Source organism: Hemitrygon akajei, chromosome 21 (assembly GCF_048418815.1).
Source record: "Hemitrygon akajei chromosome 21, sHemAka1.3, whole genome shotgun sequence".
In the NCBI taxonomy this organism is placed as follows: domain Eukaryota; kingdom Metazoa; phylum Chordata; class Chondrichthyes; order Myliobatiformes; family Dasyatidae; genus Hemitrygon; species Hemitrygon akajei.
This window is the reverse complement of record NC_133144.1, coordinates 50,945,904-50,956,420: the sequence shown is the minus strand read 5'-3', so window position 1 is coordinate 50,956,420 and position 10,517 is coordinate 50,945,904. Positions and strand designations below refer to the sequence as shown.

The window sequence follows — 10,517 nt, the reverse complement described above, 5'->3', positions numbered from 1 at the left end:
GAGGTCCTCCGGCTCAGCGCCTCTCCACGGTTGGAGGTCCTCCGGCTCAGCGCCTCTCCACGGTTGGAGGTCCTCCGGATCAGCGCCTCACAACGGTTGGAGGTCCTCCGGCTCAGCGCCTCACAACGGTTGGAGGTCCTCCGGCTCAACGCCGCCTGCGGTTGGTCCTCCGGCGCAGCGCTGGCACTTAATTCGCAGAGTGTGAGAAACTGCACGTTCTGTATCGGGGGGTGCGGCCGGAAAAGCAAGTCGAGACGACGAGCCTGAGGGGGCGGTGAGAGAGAGTGAGGTCCGCCTCTAGGTAGTGGGATGATAGTACAGAAGCGGTGGGGTTCTGTTGAGTCCCTTCCTCCCTCAGTGGAAGGAGGCGTAGTTGTGTGAAAGCTAGAAGAGATCCTAGTTAGGGAGAAGGATTGAGCCGAGCTGTCCGAACAGGCAAGGCCTAGGTACGATTTACGGGAACTCTTTAACCCTCACTGCACATAATTATCCGAGTTCTAACTCAGTGCAAATGTCTAAACAGCCGTGTCATATTTATACATAACTTAATCTTCTCTTCGTTTGTTTACCAGTCAGAACTAACTTGGAAGTTCAATTTGCTGTTAAGCATCTTATCATGTTTGTAGGAAGTGACCGAAAGGAGTTTCCAAATTATACATACTAACATCCCATCATCAGTCGTCGGATAGATGACTAGCTAATCAGATTTTGATTGTTGGTTGAGGGAGAGATGTTAACCAAGACATTACCTTGATTCTCCTGGTGTCTATTAACATCCTCTTTAAAGGTAGGTGGTTTAACTTTTCAAATGACAAGGTTTCTGAATAAATCAAAACTATTCAGTACTACACTGAAATGTTCAGTGTATTTATAGGCAAACTGCATGAATCATATATTTATAATCACCTGATCAAAAGGTAGGGTAGTTGAGACAATTGCATTCAAATTAGAGGAAAGATAAATAATTAAGTTCATATGCAACGCACACAAAATGCTGGAGGAACTCAACAGGCCAGACAACATCTATGGAAATGAGTAGACAGTTGACATTTCAGGCAAAGATCCTTCAACAGGACTCGGCCTGAAACGTGGACTGTTTACTCTTTTCCATAGATGCCTGGCTTGCTGAGTTCCTCAAGCACTTCATGTGTATTGCTTGGATTTCTAGCATCTGCAGATTTTCTCGTCTTCGTGCTACTTAAATTTATGTGCCAGAATGTGGCAAAATGCTTTAAAAAGCGCACATTGGAAGTGTTATCACTGCTGTAAAGTACGAAAACAACAGCTAATTAAAGCATGGCAGGCTCCTTCATACACCAATGTGATAATGATCAGATAATTTCTCTTTAAAAAATAATAATTAGATGCAATTATTAGTCAGGCCAATACATCTGACAGAGAAGATAAGATATTTAGCACATCTGATGATGCATCACGTCCCCATAACATTATACAGGAATGTAAGCCAATCATTTGGTTGGAATGGGTCTAACTTGGAGAAGTCTGAATAAATTCTTGCTTCAGCGGGTACAGGTATTGATTTTAACCGTTTCAGTGATAAACTCTGCCATCTTCATCAGGGATGATGCCTGGGCATGTCTAGTCCGGTGGTATTTATACCCCTGTTGTCTGTCCCTTCAGATTGGTTAGTCCTCATCCCATCATGTCTCTGCAGTCCCACCTTGTTTACTATGGCCACTGCAAATGCCATGTTCTGCTACCACCAATTTCTCCAGGTAACCTAAATAGATACACCTCCTGTGCTCCTTGATGCAGGTTTTTACGGTACGTCCCGTGTGGCATTCACTGGGAATTCAGTAAACCCCAACTGTCCTGAGCCCCAGGTCATCTTTGACCCTCCATGAGGATGATTTGAACATCCTTACGTGTTTATAGATGATATTAATCCAGTATTTCTTCAGAATCCTGACAATCCTTCCAGAAACCATGGAAATATAGGGAAGACAGGAGAATTCTGATTTCTACTGTAGCTAAGCGATATGCAGCATTTGGCATGTGTTCAGATTCAGAATCAAAACCTTATGAATACTTTACACTGCCTTGCTCGAGGAATTAACTATAAACATGTTGATTAAAAAAACAGCTCATCTGTTTTTGATCATACTCTTTAAGAAAGGACTGGTAACTTGACCATGACCCTCATCCTTGTAATGAGTCCAGCTGAGTAGCTAAATTGTAACGGATTTTGGTGTAATTTACTTTTTAGCAGGCATGATGCTTTGCACAAAAAACAAATGGGCCATAAAGAATTGTGGAATTGTACCCCAAAAGGAGCTTGAAGCTTTTTTAAAAAGAGAAAATTAAAGTTTACAACAAATCAGAGCCTTTCTTCCCATTCATAGAATAATATTAATGCTAAATTAATTGTAAAAATAAATCTTGTTAAAAATTCTCATCTTTTTGATCTTGTGAAGGCTCAGCCAATTACTAACAACCCCATCTTCCCAAAAACAAAGCTAAGAAAGAAGTCACGCAGCCCAATACTGCTAATCGAGTGTTAATTTGCATGATATCCCTTCACTTCTTCTCAACTACCCTTCAACCTATTGTTTTTTTACCCTTACTGATCTGCTTTAAGGATATCAATTCTCAGAATCAGAATTGGGTTTATTATCAGTGTTATAGGATGTGAAATTTGTTTAGTAGCAGCAGTACAGGGCAAAGATATGGATTACTATAAATTACAAAATAAATGAAGTGCAAAAAAATAAGGTTTGTTATCTGTTCAGAATTATGATGATGGAAGAAATATGATGATTAAATATGAGTTATTTCTGAATCATTGAGTGCGAGTCTTCAGGCTTCTATATCTCTTCCCTGATGGTAGCAAGATGGCATGTCCCAGCTCGTGAGAGCCCTCAAAGATGATGCATTTACTTGAGGCAGCAGCTCTTGAAGATATCCTCAGTGATGGGAAGGGTTGTGCCTGTGATGGAGTTGGCTGAGTCTGCAGTCTCTTTCAATCCTGTGCATTTGAGCCTGCGTACCAGGCTGTGATGCATTAAGGTTAGAATGCTCTCCACCGTACTAAAGAAATTTGCCAAGATCTTTTTGTTGACATACCAAATCTCAACCTCGTAATGAAGAATAAGTCATTGATGTGCCTTCTTCGTGATTGCTTCAATGATTATTCTCTGAGATGTTGATGACCAAGAACTTAAAACTGCTCACTCTTTCCACTGCTAACCTCCCTCAATGAGGACTGGCGCATGTTCTCCCATCTTCCACTTCCTGAAGTTCACAATCAATTTCCTCGGTCTGCTGACATTGAGTGCGCAGCTGTTGCTGCAACAGCACTCAATCCAGCCAATCTATCTCACTCCTGTACACCACCTCTTTGTGCCATTTGAGATTATACCAACAGTGGAGTCATCTCAGAATTTATAAATGACATTTGAACTGTTCTTAGCCATACAGTCATGAATGTAGAACGAGTGGAGCTCCTATAATATCTGTTACATTTTGGCAACCAACTGCTATCTATAGTTTGGCAAGCTATAGTTATCTGCTGTTGTAAGATTGGGAAAATGAGAGGCAAACAAATTTGTTATAAGAAAGTGTATTATTTGACCATGTTGGCCCTCAAACAGACAAATGAGTGAGACGTCAAAGGAAATCTTTCAAAAAGTCTGATGTATTGATTTTGCCTGGTTTCATGAGACAATCTGCAGCATTTACTGGGAAAAAAACACAGATCTATAACCATTCATAGCCTCATGTCTAATCAGGGAGGTTTACTGAATAGATAGGCCATCTCTGTCCTGAAACCATGGGAAAATGGTGCTACTTTACACTTACTTAAAATTATTTTCTGGTTTGCTTAATTCTAAGTTATTGGACTTCAGGATTTGGAAATGGTTACTATAGTGTTGTTCATTGGGAGATGATTTTTAAATAGGAATTCTAAAGTTAGTACAGATAGTGTGAGGTATTTAAAGCCAAAAATGTAAAACATTTCCTTTATGTGGCCCATAGAGACAAAATACCTTAAGTGAAACTCCTTCCGTTTACTCAGTCTTGCCAGGAAAACTAAGCATGTCCCAATTTATCTGCTGGCGGTAGGATTGTCCTTGACCTCTACAAAGCAATGATCTAACTTTGTAAATCATGGAAAGCGGCCAGTGAGTGAGTGGGCCAGTGAAGGAGTAGAGATTTGAGGCTTTGACTTGAGAGATTCTGGCAGTTTTGGCAGTTGGACTGTGCAATCAAGTCAATGAAGATTTGAATAGCTCAGACTCAACAGAAAGCAGCTGATTGGGCAATCGAGGTCAGGTGACCAAGCAGTTTGAAAAGCTCAAACAAATAAATAGAGGGTTACCTCAAGCAGAGCGGCCAGTGAGTGAGCGGGCCAGTGAAGGAGTGGAGATTTGAGGCTTTGACTCGAGAGGCTTCGACGAGAAGAGGCTGAGGACGAGCTTCACTCCAAGTGAGGTAAGGCCGGGTAAGTTCCTTTCAAAGGAGAAAGTTTCAAAAGTTGAGGCAAGTATTGGGTAGGTCATGGCAGCTGAGATCGGCCCCGTGGTTTGTTCATCCTGCAGCATGTGGGAAATCAGGGATACTTCCAGTATCCCTGACGACTATGTGTGCAGGAAGTGTGTCCAACTGCAGCTTCTGGCGACCGCATTGAGCGTCTGGAGCTGCGATTGGATTCATACTGGAGCATCCGCGATGCTGAGAAAGTCGTGAATAGCACATTCAATGAGTTGGTCACACCGCAGGTAAAGGCTACACAGGCAGAAAGTGAAGGGGTGGCCACAAGACAGCGTAGCAGTAGGCAGGTAGTGCAGGAGTCCCCCGAGGTCATCTCCCTCCTAAACAGATATACTGTTTTGGATACTGTTGGGGGAGATGTCTCATCAGGGGAAGGCAGCAGCAGCTGAGTTCATTGCACCATGGGTGGCTCTGCGGCACAGGAGGGAAGGAAAAGGAGTGGGAGAGCTATAGTGATAGGGGATTCGATTGTAAGGGGAATAGATAGGCGTTTCTGCGGCCGCAAACGAGACTCCAGGATGGTATGTTGCCTCCCTGGTGCAAGGGTCAAGGGTGTCTCTGAGCGGCTACAGGACATTCTGGAATGGGAGGGTGAACAGCCAGTGGTCGTGGTGCACATAGGTACCAACGATATAGGTAAAAAACAGGATGAGGTCCTACAAGGTGAATTTAGGGAGTTAGGAGATAAACTAAAAAGTAGGACCACAAAGGTAATAATCTCTGGATTACTACCAGTGCCACGTGCTAGTCAGAGTAGAAATAGGAGGATATTTCAGATGAATATGTGGCTTAAAAAATGGTGCAAGGGGGAGGGATTCAAATTTCTGGGGCATTGGAAACAGTTCTGGGGGAGGTGGGACTGGTATAAACAGGACGGTCTGCACCTGGGCTGGACTGGAACCAATGTCCTAGGGGGAGCGTTTGCTACTGCTGTTCAGGAGGCTTTAAACTAATGTGGCAGGGGGATGGGAACAAGTGCAGAGAGACAGAGGGATGTAAAATGACGGTAGAAGCAAAAAGTAGTAAGGTGAAAAGTAAAAGTGGCAGGCAGGCAAATCCAGGGCAAAAAGCAAAAAGAGCCACTTTTCAACATAATTGTATAAGGGCTAAGAGTGTTGTAAAAACAAGCCTGAAGGCTTTGTGTGTCAATGCGAGGAGCATTCGTAACAAGATGGATGAATTGAATGTGCAGATAGTTACTAATGAATATGATATAGTTGGGATCACAGAGACATGGCTCCAGGGTGACCAAGGATGGGAGCTCAACATCCAGGGATATTCAATATTCAGGAGGGATAGACAGGAAAGAAAAGGAGGTAGGATAGCATTGCTGGTTAGAGAGGAGATTAACGCAATAGAAAGGAAGGACATTAGCCTGGAGGATGTGGAATCGATATGGGTAGAGCTGCATAACACTAAGGGGCAGAAAACGCTGGTGGGAGTTGCGTACAGGCCACCTAACAGTAAGTAGTGAGGTTGGGGATGGCATTAAACAGGAAATTAGAAAAGCGTGCAATAAAGGAACAGTAGTTATAATGGGTGACTTCAATCTACATATAGATTGGGTGAACCAAATTGGTAAGGGTGCTAAGGAAGAGGATTTCTTGGAATGTATGCGGGATGGTTTTCTGAACCAACATGTCGAGGAACCAACTAGAGAGCAGGCCATTCTAGATTGGGTATTGAGCAATGAGGAAGGGTTAGTTAGCAATCTTGTCGTGCGAGGCCCCTTGGGTAAGAATGACCATAATATGGTGGATTTCTTCATTAAGATGGAGAGTGACATAGTTAATTCAGAAACAAAGGTTCTGAACTTAAAGAAGGGTAACTTTGAAGGTATGAGACGTGAATTAGCTAAGATAGACTGGCAAATGATACTTAAAGGGTTGATGGTGGATATGCAATGGCAAGCATTTAAAGATCACATGAATGAACTACAACAATTGTTCATCCCAGTTTGGCAAAAGAATAAACCAGGGAAGGTAGTGCACCCGTGGCTGACAAGGGAAATTAGGGATAGCATCAAGTCCAAAGAAGAAACATATAAATTAGCAAAAAAAAGCGACACACCTGAGGACTGGGAGAAATTCAGAGACCAGCAGAGGAGAACAAAGGGCTTAATTAGGAAAGGGAAAAAAGATTGAGAGTAAGCTGGCAGGGAACATAAAAACTGACTGCAAAAGCTTTTATAGATATGTGAAAAGAAAAAGATTGGTCAAGACAAATGTAGGTCCTTTACAGTCAGATACAGGTGAATTGATCATAGGGAACAAAGACATGGCAGACCAACTGAATAACTACTTTGATTCTGTCTTCACTAAGGAGGACATAAATAATCTTCCGGAAATAGTAAGGGACCGAGTGTCTAGTGAGATGGAGGAACTGAGGGAAATACATGTTAGTAGGGAAGTGGTGTTAGGTAAATTGAAGGGATTAAAGGCAGATAAATCCCCAGGGCCAGATGGTCTGCATCCCAGAGTGCTTAAGGAAGTAGCCCAAGAAATAGTGGATGCATTAGTGATAATTTTTCAAAACTCCTTAGATTCTGGATTAGTTCCTGAGGATTGGAGGGTGGCTAATGTAACCTCACTTTTTAAAAAAGGAAGGAGAGAGAAACCGGGGAATTATAGACCGGTTAGTCTGACATCGGTGGTGGGGAAAATGCTAGAGTCAGTTATCAAAGATGTGATAACAGCACATTTGGAAAGAGGTGAAATCATCGGACAAAGTCAGCCTGGATTCGTGAAAGGAAAATCATGTCTGGCGAATCTTATAGAATTTTTTGAAGATTTAACTAGTAGAGTGGATAGGGGAAAGCCAGTGGATGTGGTATATTTAGATTTTCAAAAGGCTTTTGACAAGGTCCCACACAGGAGATTAGTGTGCAAACTTAAAGCACACGGTATTGCGGGTATGGTATTGATGTGGATAGAGAATTGGTTGGCAGACAGGAAGCAAAGAGTGGGAGTAAACGGGACCTTTTCAGAATGGCAGGCAGTGACTAGTGGGGTACCGCAAGGCTCAGTGCTGGGACCCCAGTTGTTTACAATATATATTAATGATTTAGACGAGGGAATTAAATGCAGCATCTCCAAGTTTGCGGATGACACAAAGCTGGGCGGCAGTGTTAGCTGTGAGGAGGATGCTAAGAGGTTGCAGGGTGACTTGGATAGGTTAGGTGAGTGGGCAAATTCATGGCAGATGCAATTTAATGTGGATAAATGTGAGGTTATCCACTTTGGTTGCAAGAACAGGAAAACAGATTATTATCTGAACGGTGGCCGATTAGGAAAAGGAGATGCAACGAGACCTGGGTGTCATTGTACACCAGTCATTGAAGGTGGGCATGCAGGTACAGCAGGTGGTGAAAAAGGCAAAGTGTATGTTAGCATTCATAGCAAAAGGATTTGAGTACAGGAGCAGGGAGGTTCTACTGCAGTTGTACAAGGCCTTGGTGAGACCGCACCTAGAATATTGTGTGCAGTTTTGGTCCCCTAATCTGAGGAAAGACATTCTTGCCATAGAGGGAGTACAGAGAAGGTTCACCAGATTGATTCCTGGGATGGCAGGACTTTCATATGAAGAAAGACTGGATCGACTAGGCTTATACTCACTGGAATTTAGAAGATTGAGGGGGGATCTTATTGAAACGTATAAAATTCTAAAGGGATTGGACAGGCTAGATGCAGGAAGATTGTTTCCAATGTTGGGGAAGTCCAGAACGAGGGGTCACAGTTTAAGGATAAAGGGGAAGCCTTTTAGGACTGAGATGAGGAAAAACTTCTTCACACAGAGAGTGGTGAATCTGTGGAATTCTCTGCCACAGGAAACAGTTGAGGCCGGTTCATTGGCTATATTTAAGAGGAAGTTGCATATGGCCCTTGTGGCTAAAGGAATCGGGGTATGGAGAGAAAGCAGGTACAGGGTTCTGAGTTGGATGATCAGCAATGATCATACTGAATGGCGGTGCAGGCTCGAAGGGCCGAATGGCCTACTCCTGCACCTATTTTCTATGTTTCTATCTATATAGCCAATGTTCTTGACTTCCTCTTGTTTTATCCCAAGTTCTAAAGAAGTTTCCAATTATCTTTGGAAAGTGGAGATTAAAAGAAATTGTAAGTACGGTTGGCCCTCCTTATCCGCGGATTCCGCATGTGCCGATTCAGCCAACCGCGGATCGAGAAAACCCGGATGTTCTCTCTCCAGCTCTCGTTGTTTGAGCATGTACAGACTATTTTTTCTTGTCATTATTCCCTAAACAATACAGTATAACAACTATTTACATAGCATTTACGTTGTATTAGGTATTATAAGTAATCTAGAAATGACTTAAAAGTACAGGCAGTCACCGGGTTATGAATGAGTTCCATTCCTGAGTCCGTCTTTGTCGGATTTGAAGTCAGAACAGGTACATCCGGTATTATTTAGAGTCAGTTAGTCAAACGTTTTTCTTAGTATATAGTACATATTTTACCTTTCTATGCATATAAAACACTTAAGAAACATACGTATGTCAATAATTGAACCACTTTGTTGCTTAGTAATAATTGTAGCTTTCAGCGGGGCAGGGCCTTTCAAATGCTCCATTAAAATTGTTCCGATCGTTGACCGACTGTAGCCTGATACTTTTCCAATGACCGATGGTGTTTCACCTCTTTCCGATCGCTTTATTACTTCCACCTTATTTTCAATCACGATCGTGATTATTTTTGTGAACAGAAACACCGTGGATTCAGAGCTACACCAGGTCCTAATGTCCACCGCTCTGAACATGTTAAATACAGTCCAGGGCTCTGCTGGGTCCTAAAGATCACCGAACTGATTCAGGTTAAATAGGGGACTTGAGCAACCGCGATTTTTGGTATCCGCGGGGGGATCTCAGAACCAATCCCCCGTGGATAAGGAGGGCCGACTGTATAAATACATTTAGATGGTAGTACTGGAAGATTGAGGGATCATCTTGCAACCTGGAAACCTCCTTTCTTAAGTAAAATCTTACTTCTTTCCCACCATAAAATGTTTGGCCTTGTCTGTTTCCTAAATAGGTACATAGTGTGCTGAGCCGAGACTGTAGTGTTGTGGTCCAACATTGTTTAGGACATAGACCAATACCATTAAGCAAGGAGTCCATGGACCACAGGTTTGGAACCATTGGTCTAGGAGCTTCTTAATGATTTGAGGTATTTCCCAAAGGTGTTGTAGCTGCATGCTGTTTCCCCATTAGTTAGCATGAGTATAAGCAGATAGAGAGGGCATAATTTTCTTTGTATTAGGTGTTTTGAAGGTTGCGTAAAATTTATTTTAAGTATTATGAAGTATTATTTAGTTTTATTTGTACAGTTTCCTTTTGCACAGTAGTTATTTGTCAGTTTTTGTTTAGGTGTAGTTTCCATAAAACCCTATTGTAATTTTTCCTATAAATGCCTGTAAAAATAAATCTCCAGGTAGTATATGGTAATATATACTGTATGAACTTAGATAATGAATTTACTTTGAACTTTGATATGCATACTAAAATTCTCACATCTAACATGTCAAAAAGAGATGTTATGTATGCAGTGGGAGGTGCAGACCTTGATACAATTACTATCACTAAAGAAGAAGTACTAAGCAGGCCCAAAGTTTGATGTCCCCTAGTCATCATGCAATGCATCCTAGGGTACCGAAAGGTACAGAAGAGGTTATAGTTGAGGCATTAGTGATAATTTTCCAAAATTCTCTTGACACTGGGCAGGTCCTGTGGATTTCACGCCACTGGCAAAAGGCAGGTAACAGGCTGGTTAGCTTAACATCTGTAGTTGGGAAATTGCTTGAAGCTATCATTAAGGAAGAAAGAGCAAGACATCTGGATGGAAATGATTTAATGATATGGATGCAGCCTGGATTCACTAAGGGCAGGCTCTGTATGACAAACCTACTGGAGTTCTTTGAGGATATAACAAACACAGTGGATAGAGGGGAACAGGTGGATTTTGTATAGTTGGATTTTCAGAAAGCATTCAATA

The 10,517-nt window shown here is 42.2% G+C and overlaps 1 protein-coding gene across 2 annotated transcripts in view; it reads left to right on the top strand.

Annotated features, from left to right (window-relative positions):
• The first annotated feature begins 226 nt into the window (after positions 1-226).
• p4ha1b (prolyl 4-hydroxylase, alpha polypeptide I b) overlaps positions 227-10,517 on the top strand; it is a 100,544-nt gene continuing 90,253 nt past the window's right edge. Inside the window, exon 1 of one of the 2 annotated variants that reach the window (XM_073025391.1) lies at positions 227-446. The gene's annotated coding sequence lies outside the window, so the exon portion shown is untranslated. Of the gene's footprint in view, positions 447-665; positions 788-10,517 lie in introns of those variants that run through there. The other variant, XM_073025392.1, reaches the window with a different exon arrangement.